This window comes from Nicotiana tabacum, chromosome 7 (assembly GCF_000715075.1).
Source record: "Nicotiana tabacum cultivar K326 chromosome 7, ASM71507v2, whole genome shotgun sequence".
Lineage (NCBI taxonomy): Eukaryota > Viridiplantae > Streptophyta > Magnoliopsida > Solanales > Solanaceae > Nicotiana > Nicotiana tabacum.
Window position 1 is genome coordinate 178,542,017 of NC_134086.1, and position 12,139 is coordinate 178,554,155.

The window sequence follows — 12,139 nt, forward strand, 5'->3', positions numbered from 1 at the left end:
ATGCGCCTTGTGTTGTAGAAGCGAATAAGAAATTTTTGCTCCAGTTGCTCCCAACTATCGATTGAACCAGGTTCAAGATCTGTGTACCAATCAAAAGCAATTTCTTTAAGAGATCAAACAAACTGCTTGAAAAAGGTGATCGCCATAAGTTCCAACATTATTGCATGTCTCGACAAAGTGTGCAACATGTTGCTTGGGATTTCCTTTACCATCAAACTGTTGAAACTTAGGTGGTTGATATCCGCTTGACATCCTCAAGTTATCAATCCTTGGTGTGTACAGCTATGCGAATGTAAGGAAAGATTTAGGCAAAGTCTCAGTTTTATCCTTGATGGCCCCTATGATGAAGTCCTTCAATTGCTCAACATGAATCTGCCCATCAGAAGAGACTTGGAGCTCTTTGGTCATTGTTGTTAGCTTTGTAGAGGACTCTACATTCTCTTGAATTTCTGGAAGCTTAATAGGTGCTTGGCTTGATTCTTCCTCTGTCATACTCTCTACCTTATTCATCAACTTGGAAAGTTTGTCATCTTGATCTTTTATGTACTTTGTCAGGCCTTCAACTGCTTTTATCAAATTTGCAAGTTGTTCTTCTATGGTAGAAGCTTCAATCATCATTGTTTGCATGACCACCGCAGATGACGAAGAATGATATGGATCATCACTTGTATAGAGAGCAGATTGTGGAGTGACAAGAGGGGAGATTAGAGCAAATTCGCTGCTCAACACATCATCATCATCTTTCTGTATGAAAGGATTATGGGACCGATGATGATATTCTTTTGAAAGGCTAAATCGCGCCAAAGTTCGTTCGACCACCTCAGCGATGTTGTTCCCTTCTTCTAGCATGTACGAAGATGATCTCACTTCTTTTGGAGAAGATGAACCAAAAACATGAGTTATGGACGACACTTCCAACACTTGTTGTCCTAGTATTTCAGCTTTGCTTCTTTTGATTTGGCCAACAATCTCCATGGCAACTTCCAATCCGGTTTTGGAGTCAGCATCCTCAGTAACGTTGAATTTGGGATTGGCCTTCGTTATGTCCATCTTGGTGTTCTTGAACTTCGAAGAGAAGAGATGAGAGGTAGAGATGGTCTCACTGGGCGTGCCAAAATTTGTAACAACTAAATTTCGTTCCTGAAAAATAATAATCAAGACAAGAAATATAGCGACAAATATTATATTCAATTTCAAGTGATGGGGTTACAATCTCTAAAATATCTCTAAATCTAAAGAGATGTAGTCCTCTGATTCTTCTCCTCACGGATGATGATTCGAGATCTTGAGAGCTTGATCTTGAACTTGACGGATTTCAGATTTGTAGTACGTCACGAACAATTTGAAGGTCGTCAGAACCAGGATTTGGTGTTGAGTTATCACGAACGGAAGATTTGAAGCCGTCCGCCCATGACTTGAGTTCGCCTTTAGAATTTGACCACAGACGACGATGGCAGATATGGATGGAGACCTTGATGCTATTCTTCAGAGCTTCTTTAGCCTTTCCTTCTGCTTACTTGCTTGTCCCTTAGGCTTCTCCTTTGACCTCTTTATATAGATGTGGGGTGGAGTAATCTTCAAGAAAATCCTAGTGGTTCATTGGGCTTGAGGCTTATGGGCCGACTCATTTGGTAGAAGACCAATTGACGGGCTAGCCCAATAATATATTGGACCTTTATTTAAATCAATTTAATTAGATTTAAATAACAAACCCAATTATACCAGTCCATGTTACTTAATTGGACCAATATATATTTAATTTGTGGTAAAATCCAAATTTCTTATGGATTTAAATTTGACAATTTTAATTGTCCTCAGCCGCATTCACTATTCTTTTTTAAACGAAGTAGCTTGTACTACCTCTGGGCAAACAAATCAAATTAGTCTCCCTTCTCCTTTTGATTGCATTTTAAACACTTCGTCTCAATTCTAGAATGATGCTCAAAAACAAGTAGTTATCTTACATTTGCTTAGATCAATATGACTCGATTAACAGTTCAAAATTGAAATCACCCAACTTAATAACTTCTCAAACATACTATAGGCTAAAAATATTTCTCTTTATCCCTTTTATTGAATTTTTTATGTTTTAGCCAGTCAATTAACTAATCTTTTAGCTCAATATAGGGGTTGAAACTTGAGTCAACATGTTGTATTATACTCTTTTATTTAATTTACTCCAGAAGAACCAATTTAGGTTCAAATCATTAATACATATTCTCAATTTAGGCTCACTAATATGTGGCAGGCTGTCATTTGACTAGTTTGTAGGGGCTATAAATTTCCCTCAACTAGAATAGAAGGATAAGATAAAAGGCAAGCTAAGCTCGTATTAGCACTTGAAAACTTGATTCAACAATCATGGACAACAATTTCTTACTAGTACTTCAACAATCCAGCCCTTACCTAGACTCCGCGCATTGCAGAGCTTAATGCACCGGGCTGCCATTTACTTCTTTTCCCGGATATCTGCATAGTAGATGTAACAGCAGAAGAAATAAAAGACCTAAATATAAAAGCACAGCAATTTTTGGCAAAAGGAAGTGTTTGGCTCCAAAAAGAAATAGTTGGAGAAAAACATGAGAGAATTCCACAATAAATTTTTGCTAACAGTAAAAACATTAATCATGAAACCTAGTACTTCATAATAGGAGAAATAGAAGGCCAAAAGAAATTGCAGATGAAGCATATTTGTTTAATCCAAGGAATAAGCTTAATATCCAATCTCAAATGGCAGGGAAATCTTAAACACAGCATCTTCCTTGTTCATCTCATGATCATAGACCTCATCAGAAATCATCATCATCCTCTTCAGCTATGTGCTTAGCAAGCTCTTGTTCTTGCTGTTGTCTCTCTCTCCTCTTCTCGGCACTTTCTTTCTCCTTGTGGGAATTTGGAGGAAATCGAAGAGCGCGCACAGCCTCATTATGCATATTCAGACAGAAGGCAATTCTCGAGTTAAAAGCAATTTGAGGCTCATTTGTAGAGTAGATGTCACCAGTCTCCTTTGATACCATCCATCCATTCGCATGATCCAACGTCGCATCAATTGCACCATCTCGAATTGCTTTGGACACGATACTCTCAGCATCAGCAACAGGGTTTGGAGAATCCAACCTCAGCTTTTTTGCAACATCAACCATAGGTATTATTTCTGTCTGCGGTAAGGATGCTTCAGTGTTATTTCCTAATGACATTATGTCGGAGTCTCACAATCAAATTGTTTGTTCCATCTGAACTAAAAGTGCTGGAGAACTTCTCAGCAACTTTCCTAAATAACTCCAGATCTCCTATGCGAACAGCCTGAAAACCAAAAATTACAACCCATATAATTCAGGATTTGATAGGAGACCCAGGCAAAAAGAGCCACAGGAAGGGGGACTGTCCTCCTAAGCAGGACCACTACGAATCACCCGTTACTAAAGCCCCCCTCCATGACACACAAAACATAGCTTCTTCAAAGAAAAACCAAACAAGAAAAAGGTCGGTCAATCTTCCCCACACCAGACAGGTGTCACAACAGTTCACAAACACGTCTCTAGAATATTGGGCAAGCAAATGAGATCTCTCATAAGAAAATGCTTTTACTTGGACCTGACTCATGCTACAAACAATGCATCAAATGATACTACACGGTAACATGCTACATAATGTTAAAGATACATATCTAGTCACATGTACACCTGGTGTGCTTCTACATAGAGAGGCAAAATGGATCTCTCTCCATATGTTTGATGAAATAAACCAAAAAGAATGCAAAAAAATCTCGAGCTATTCCTTTTCAAAAAATGAACTCCAAGAAAGTCAACTTTGATACTTAAGATCTCAAAATATGACCTCCAAAAAAATGGATTTTCTAAGCTTAATAGTGTAATACGTACATTTGTCAGCTCAAAGTATGGCCTTAATGCTTTCTCCATGCCTTTCTGCATAAAAACAGTCCTTTCTGGAATCTCTCCAAGCAATAACCGGACAATAATAGCCCATTTATTACATTGAACTCGGAAACCAAGAGCAGCCTGAGGAGCTTTACGAGCAGCTTGAAGAAGAGATTCTTTAGCATCAGTGTACTCCAGCTGGATTGTCCTGATCTTTCCAAGGTAAAAGAGGTATCGGCTGAACTGAAGGATACGAGAAAAAAGGGACATTAATAAAGGAGGATCAAATTGCAAGAACAAACATCCTAGATAAATTCTTTGAGCAAATTACAGCAATACAAATTTAAAAGAGCAAGTGAACTAATCGATAGAACTGCTAAAATCAGTTGAGCTACCACCAAAATCAAGCCACCCCAAAAGTTCAGAAGTTACTATAGATCCTTGCACTGATCCAAAGATGAGAGATACCGATATCAATCTGAAATACAATCAGCACTATCTAAACTAAGTGTAAAGCTTTAACGAAACAAACAAGTAACATGCATTCCTAAGAACACTGAAGTTTTTTTGGATCAAGTACGCCAAAAACATAGAAAACCTTACAAAACCCAAGAGCACTGAAGTTAATATTAAATTCTAAACCTAGCACATCACGGTGGATCAAGCATCAACAACAGTGAGAGGAATATTTTAGAAAAACCTATCATGGAACTTAAAAACAGATGAGCACAGAGAGGACAGGAATTGAGTAGAGAATTGCCTGCTGATTTGAATGAGCTTCAAACCGGGGGGCCTTTGACCTCAATTTCTCTGCTTGATCGTACAAGTTGTAGTGAAGATAATTCCGCAGCAGCAGATTAAGGAGTGTTTCCTGCACCCATAACCATCGAATAAGTACAAAACATCATATTCAGAATACAAAGGGCACCCAAAGCTCCAAAACACTGACAAACCTGACCCAACTCATCATGGCGTAATGTTGCAATCCGGTGCAATGCAAGGAGATTACTGTCGGTAAATTAGAAGTTCAATAAGAAACAGAAATAGAAAAGCCAAAATGGAGCCAAAAGATAGGCTTAAAGGAGATGGAGTTAACTCAATACTCTCTCTTCCCTAATCTCATTTGGAAAGCCTGTTCTATGAAAGCATGGCATTGATGTTACATGCGAGCTTGTAAAATTTAGAACTTAGACTCACCCTCGAATTTCAGCAAGATCACCAGTAAGTTCATAACACAGAGAGTAGTAGAAGTAAAGCCTAGAAGCTAGTACATCAACAGTCCTCCTGTTGACAGTTTTCAAACGAGCAATACTTGCTGAGGAGCACGCCTTAGCCTGAAAGTAAACCAGGAATAATTTGTAGTTCCCTGAAAACACAAACTTAACATGAAAAAGGCAATATGAAATAGAACACATTACTTTATCCTACCTCATTGTATTTCTTCTGGTCAATTAGAAATATCAATACAAGCAAGTAGCAATAGATCTCAAGCTCTGGCAAAGGATTCTTAATCGGTGCCTGAGCTCCAGATGTTGCAGTATCAACTTCCATATCCTGCTCGTCTTCCTGCAAGAAAGAAACATTTGTATAGTAAAAAACCAATAACCAACAGCACATACACCATTAAATCCTATCCGGAAGATTTTATCACTAAAAGCTCCTGTACTATTGCACCTGCTACTAAGGGGGGAAAATCAAGAGTACTCTAAACTCCATGAACCCCAACAAAAGTTAAGCGCATACAATTATTCCACCAACCTCCAGACAATTTTCAAGTTAAGTTCCACAAATCCAACAGTGATTCTGTGCTGCATAAGAAAACAACAACTACTACGACTAGTAGGCCAAAATCTCAAACTAGCTAGTTCTGCTATATGAAATCCATTATCCATTTTGCTCACAATGGACCAGTTTCACTCCAATACCTAATAATTTGGGGTTCTTTTTTTTCTTCTTTCTTTTGTGATACATTCAATAACTTGGTAACTCTAGAGGTTCTCTGCATTTTCACCTAGATATCTTGCGTAAGAACATCAGAGATACTGGGTATGTTGTTGTTGTTTAAAAAAGGTCAAAATATCTGAGACAACAAAACATGGCCTGAAGAACCAAATCTGCGTGTACCTACATAATTGCAATATGTGGGATATGCTGGATATGAAAGAGATAAGCCCAATGATACTTTTGTACATGAATGCAATTACAGCTTGCTTGGTGGTTGTTACCTATTGTATTGTATCGTATTGTTATTTTAAATACAATGTTTGTTTTGATTGTTACTTAAATATTATTGTATCATATCGTTCAATCAGTTGTTACGTCCATAACGACGAAAAGTGTCACTTTATGGAACGATGGATTCGGTGTGGTGGTGTCGTTACCTTGTTTTTTTCTCTCCCTTCCTTAATATTAAATAATCATATTTTATCATTTATTCTATTCTTTTATATAATAATTCTACTCCGCGTCCTATTTTTTCTTAGCAATATTGCAAGTTTATTATTCATATTGTTGGTGAGTGACATCATAAAACGACGACAAATGATACAATCTATCCAAACGTTGTATTAATCAAACAATATAGTACAATACAACACAATACGATACATATTGAAACGATATGCAACAACAATCCAAACAAGCTGTTATCAATGCACTTTCTTGGTGCCTCATCATACAGTAAATATTTGCTTGCTTATCCAAAAAGCCTTACCTTTGGTAGGAAAGAAGATAGCCGGGAATGCACCTCAGATCCAGGCACTAGAACATAATTGAGGAAAGCAGATAGTGAAGAAGCCTTTAGCTTCTTCCTCAGTGCCATAGTCAGCCTCACGGCTCTTGAAATCCTCCGAACCTCACGAGCATATGCCCCAGTCTCAATCAACGATGCTATCTCTTTCAAATCTAAGAAAACACCCAAATTATAAAACTAAATAAACCCCAAAAATTCTTCAGTCAAAATATAACCTTTACTCCAAAATCCTAAACTCTGATCTATCAATTGAAACCCAGATCAATTTCCACTCAAAAACCCCACACCCAAGATAGAAAAAACCCTAAATGTGACCATTTCCTAAAAACCCTAAAACTGATCTATCAAATTTGAGAACACAGAAATTCCCAGTAAAAATAACAATACCCATAAAATAAAACTAACAACTTCAGATCTTTAGGACAATAAAGTAATAAACCCATGAACATAAATGGCACAAAGATTGAACTTACGATGGAAGATTGAGGGGGCAGTGGATGAAAGAGAATTAGAAGGAGGAGCTGCTTGCTCCTTCATCTCCACGTCTTGAGTCATCTTGTCTGAAAAGATCAATTCCAGAAAGAAACAGAAACGAGTCTAACAGTGTGAGTGATTCAGCTTTTCAAGAGTCGATGCTCTCTGATAAACCTCATACACTACAAACGCTCTTTTTGACCATTTTGTCCTTGGTTCTTTTTCTTTTTTCTTTTTTCTTTTCGTTTTAAGTGTGTGTTTTTCTTGCTGGTAACGTTTGATTTTCTTTTATCTAGTGAAAATTTATGTTATATATCTATATTATATTAAAAGGAGAGTAGTATGCATTGTGGTTAAGCCAAGTGGCAAGCTAAAATGAAGCCATTTGGCAATTTTAAGACAACATTAATAATTAAAAATTATAGATGAAAACATAATTAATGGAAGTAATTGAATTAATCTTATACATAATATAAATAGATCTTAGACAAATTTTATTTATATATCTATATTTATATTTATATGTATATTGATATCTACATCTATATCTATATTTTGTATCTATATATTGATCCACACATAGATTTTCTTTATTAGCTGGAAATATGGAGGTGAAAAATTAATTGAAAAGCTATAATAGAAACTAAATAAAAAATATAAAAAGACGTAATTGAGATAATTTATGACTATTTATACTTTGGAGTGTGTTAAAATATAAAATAAAGTGGTGTCTTAAGAATAAGACACATAGCAAAGTAAGACAAAATAAATAATAATTTAGGAAAGACTTAGGATAAAGTTAAAAGGATAAGAAGAAAATATAATGTATTAATTTTGTATCACATTCGAAGATTTGAAAAATCTTTATTTTTAATTGGACTAATAAATGTCTAAAGTTATGGGATATTGCAAATCCTATTAAAACTACTTTGTCGCTTTTTAAAAGAGTTATTTGCAAGAAATATATATATTTGAAAGGGTAACATCGAAAGAATTGTTTTTTGAAGACTACATTCTTTTTCCTAATTTGACATTGAGTTTTTGTAATATTGCTAACTTCTGGGAAAATCAAAAAATTTATAAACCAAATTCCAAGAGAATATATGTGTGTATAAATTATTACAAAAAATTAAAAGAAAAGAGAATATATATATATATATATATATATATATATATATATAATTTTAATGTAGAAATATATGGAAGGATAAGACTTATTTGATTTTTGAAAAGAGAAAGTGTGTGTGTGAGTGTTTATATATATTATATTAAGCCAAGTGACAAACTATTATAGAGCCACTTGGCAATTTAGGATAGTATTAATACTAATACTTAATTTAAATTAAAACATATTTTTTCGAATCTCAATGAAAAGAAAGTAAATATTTTTGTAAAGATATTGTCTGACGTATCTTAATTAATAAAATTTTAAAAAAAATTACATTGGAAGATTAAAAAAACGCCTCTATCTTAATTAATTATAAAGATAAAAATATAGGTATTATAAAAAATATGATAAATTTAAACATTAATATGGACAACATAATTTAAAAAATTAAAAGAAAAAGAGAAAAATATATATAAATAAATAATTTTAACGTAGAAATATTTGGAAGAATAAGACTCATTTGAATTTTGAGAAAAGAAAGTATTTTAAACAATAATGAATAAAATTTGCATTGTGGTTAAGCCACGTGACAAACTACTATAAAATCACTTGGCAATTTAGATAATATTAATACTAATACTTAGTTTAAATTTAATTTTTTTTTTAATCTGAATGAAAAGAAAGTGAATATTTTTGTAAAAATATTGTCTTGCCCTATCTTAATTAATAAAATCTAAAAAATAAATAAATTGAAAGATAAAAATAACGCCTTTATCTTAATTAATTATAAAGATAAGAATATAGGTATTATAAAAAATATGATAAATTTAAAAATTAATATGAACAATAGATCAAAAGAATAAAAGTAAATAAAACATTTTACTACAAGAAAAAAAACATATTTTTATTTATAATGTATTATAATGGAAGTAACGGACAAGACTATGATAATTTTAAGTTATGGGTAATGCATTATGGACAAGAAATTATGAGTAATTTTAAGAGATTTGAGAAATTTCTATTTTTTATTAACATTTGTTTAATGAATATATATAAATTTTATCTGAAAGATTAATATTTTAAAGTTATTTGCACATGAATCAAATAACTCAAATCACAGGTTTGTATCCGCGCATCGCGCGGGTAATAATACTAGTTATATTAAAAGGAGAGTAGTATGCATTGTGGTTAAGTCAAGTGGCAAGCTAAAATGAAACCACTTGGCAATTTTAGGACAACATTAATAACTAGAAATTATATATAGAAACATAATTAATGGAAGTAGTTTAATGAATCTTATACTAATCTAAATAGATCTTAGACAAATCTAATCTATATATCTTTAATTAAATTTATATGTATATTTGTATCTATATCTATATCTATATCTATATCTATATCTATAATTATATATTTATATTTATATATTGATCTACTCATAGACATCCCGCGTGTACTAATACTAGTTATATTAAAAGGAGAGTAGTATGCATTGTGGTTAAGCCAAGTGGCAAGCTAAAATGAAACCACTTGGCAATTTTAGGACAACATTAATAACTAGAAATTATATATAGAAACATAATTAATGGAAAGTAGTTTAATGAATCTTATACTAATCTAAATAGATCTTAGACAAATCTAATCTATATATCTTTAATTAAATTTATATGTATATTTGTATCTATATCTATATCTATATTTATATCTATATCTATTATATCTATATTTATAATTATATATTGATCTACTCATAGATTTTTTTCTATATTAGCTAGAAATATGGAGGTAAAAAATTAATTAAATCTATAATAGAAAAAAATAAAAATATATAAAGACGTAAATTGAGATAACCTATAACTATTTATACTTTGGAGTAAGTTAAAATATAAAATAAAACTAAAATTTACTTAAGATATTAAGGATTTATTGAGTTTAAAAATTAAATAATTTCAAGCAGCAAAATAAGATCTTACATAAAGTATACAAATTATTTATAAGGTAAGAGAAAAATTAAATAATTAACAAAAGATATTTTAATAACAAGAATAATAAATTCATATTAATACTGATAAATCGTGCAAACGAATATTTTATACGTAAATATTACTAAAACATTTAGATATAATGTGTTTCAACAATTAAGAAAATATTTTTCTATGATTATATTTGAATTAAGTTCAGCTAGTTTAAATTTGAAAGCATAACATAATTTTTTGAAAATATAGTCCAATTAAGAAAATAGAATGATAAAAATTATTTGAATTTGAGATGAAAAAGTTTTTAAAGTTTTATCTATATTATATTAGAATGAGTGTGGTAAAAATAGATACTAAATTCAAACAGGCTAATAAAAATTCACGTGACAATGTAATAATATTAGGTATTGAATAATATAAAATAAAAAATAAAGAATAAATAGAGAAAAAAATAAAATTCAGATTTTTTATCATAGAAAAAGGGCAAAACTTATTTAAATTTGAGATGAGAAAGTTTTTATATTATAAGAAAAAAGTCATAATATAAGTCCACATAACTCAAGTCTAATAGTTAAAATCAAAAACTAAAAAAATTGAACAACAAAAATAAATTAGAGATAATGTAAGGACATTTATAAATCATAAGTTTAGAAAATAAAATAAAATAAATATACAATACTTAAAAATATTATTAAATTTTAAATAATTTTAAATTCTTGAGTAATGTTTTTAAAACAAAATAAATATTTATTTCATAATTAAAAAAATTATATATTTATCTTATATTATTAAAGAAAAGTAGTCGATAATGATATTAAGTAAATTTACAAGTTAACGAAAAGCCACATAAAATGTAGTAAGATTATATATTAGATTAAAAAAATAGCAAAATTATGTTAAATTATTAGAAATTAAAAGAAAAAACTATTTGAATTTGAGATTAGAAAGTTCTTAAAACTATGATGTGAATGCTCAAATTATGGATAATACCACGAAATTGAAGTCTTACTTATGAAAAATAAAATAATAATAAAAAATCAAAATTTTAAATTACAAAATAAATTTCTAATATAGGTAATTTTACAAAAATTAATTTGTATCTTAAAACTAAAAAAGAAAGAAAATTTATGTAAAGAAATAAAATGACAGTGAAAATATTATTACAACATTTAGATATAATATGTTCAAACAATTAAGAAAATATTTTTTATTGATTAATATCTGAATCGAGTGCAGTTAGTTTGAGTTTGAATGCATAGCATAATTTTTTTAAAATGCAATCCATTTTAGAAAATAGAATGATAAGAATTATTTGAATTTGAGATAAGATTATTTTTTAAAAAAAATATTACGTAAAGAACTAAAATGACAGTAAAAATATTACTCCAATATTTAGAAGTAATGTGTTCAAACAATTAAGAAATTTTTTTCTATGATTAAATAAAATTTTAAAAATACAAAATAAATTTCTAATATTGGTAATCTTACTAATGAAAATTAAAAATTAAATTGTATCTTATAGCTAAAAAAGAAAGAAAATTTAACTGCATCTAATACAAAATTAATTATAAGAGAACTCAATACATTTGGAACATGATAATCAAATAACTTATGTATTAATATTTTAGACTAATTAAAAGTTACAATTTAAAACAAAATATGACATTATTTTGGCTCTAGGTAAAACATTAATATAAAAACTAATTAACATTTGTAGTAGGGAAGAAAATGTACATAAAAAAAATAGAGGTTGTGTGAGGATACTTATATTTTAAATTAATTTTAAAATATATAAAATAAAATAATTAAATTATATTTTAAAATATTATTGATAAATTTAAATAATTAAAATATTATGATTAAATATTAAATAATACAATAACTATAAGAAAAGAACAAAAAAAAGATTTATGTAAAAGTGATGTGATGAATAAGATATATTTGACTTCCA

The 12,139-nt window shown here is 30.4% G+C and overlaps 1 pseudogene; it reads right to left on the reverse strand.

Moving 5' to 3' along the window:
* Positions 1-2,527: 2,527 nt before the first annotated feature.
* LOC142161586 (putative 26S proteasome non-ATPase regulatory subunit 3) lies at positions 2,528-7,282 on the reverse strand (annotated as a pseudogene).
* Positions 7,283-12,139: the final 4,857 nt, after the last annotated feature.